The following is a 1,480-nucleotide window of genomic DNA, read 5'->3' as shown; positions in this document are numbered from 1 at the left end:
CCCAATTACCCATCATTAAAGTCATTTGCTATTATCCTTTTAAGTCGGGTATTCATTATTTTTCTCATTCCTTTCTAGCTGACATAGTTTATCTTTAGCCTTTCATGATGAGCCACTTCTGAATCTTTTTTGTTTCTAGGTCAGAAATTGAATAAGCTTCTGATTTAACAATAAATATGAATCTAATTTAGAAGAGCAATGATATAGTTTTTATAGATCTTATCATTTTAAATGCTTTAGAATGACAGCAAAGTAAAAATGTTGACGACTTGAAAAATTAAAGTGTATTTCTCAGAGATATTCAACACTTCAAATAAAGGTAAAAGGAAGAAAATAATTTTTATTTATTATTTTGCCTATTGCAGCGCTTTGTCATTCATCCTCACGCACATATACAATATAAAGAAGCACATTTCCCCTGCAGCAATGCACAGGTGTGAATGTTGTGTGTATGTTTCCCAAAAACAGTATAGATCTACAGCATCATAACTAGAAAAGCTGACACCTGGGGCAGTTTATATTTTTAGCACCCCAAATATTCTCTTCTAACTGTTGGAATTATTTTCAGTAATAATTGTAAGATAAATGAAATTCTTTTAGTGGATAGTAAGGATTTTTTTTAAAATGTTTTATAAATATTCATAAAATGTAAAAAATTAAAATTAAAATAAAAAGATTATTAGTGGCCCAAATGGGAAAACCTAGGATATAATCTGGGATCTAAAATTCAAGTTAATAATAACACACTATGACAATACAATGATAGCGATGTGCTAAACAAAATCAAGGGTTTTAATAGTAGCTAACATGGTGCACTATGATGGAAAATTATGATAATAGTGTTTTTCATTGAAATGGACAGGCCTGAGAGAACTTTTGCCAATTTAATCCTCTAAACAGCTGTGATTTTGAGTACATGTAAAAATGGCTATCTTGACAATATATGGCCCCCAGACGAGCAATTGTACACAATAAACAGGCAGTAATCAGTTGATTATTACTATATATCATATAGGCAGCAAAAAGGCAATAATTACAATGTGTGGGCAGAAAACAGCCAATTGTGACAATATTTGGGTAACAAAGTCAACACTCAATGCACAAACATGACAATATACAGGCAACAAATTAATACTTTTTTGATACTTTTTTAACAAAAGATTTGCAAAAAGGTGATCGTTTTCTATAGTTACAATCAGTGATTGATTTCTGTACTGTAATTAACCTAAAATGACGATTAGGAATTTAATTTGAAAAACCACATTTTCTAGCCTTAATCTTCACTCCTTTATTAGTAATCACCACTGATCTCCATTGAGGCCAATGGTGTTCTCTACTCAGTAAGGAACACTTTTAGCTGATTGTGCTGGTGAAAACTTACCGCTGATGAGTGGTTGCTCACTAGACTAGTAATGGCTGCCTGCCGTATAGAGTTCACAGGCATACTTTATCATGCTAACCAAGCAGTTGGCAAGCTAAA

Source organism: Pyxicephalus adspersus, chromosome 4, assembly GCF_032062135.1.
Source record: "Pyxicephalus adspersus chromosome 4, UCB_Pads_2.0, whole genome shotgun sequence".
NCBI lineage: Eukaryota > Metazoa > Chordata > Amphibia > Anura > Pyxicephalidae > Pyxicephalus > Pyxicephalus adspersus.
Note: the sequence above shows the minus strand (reverse complement) of the source record.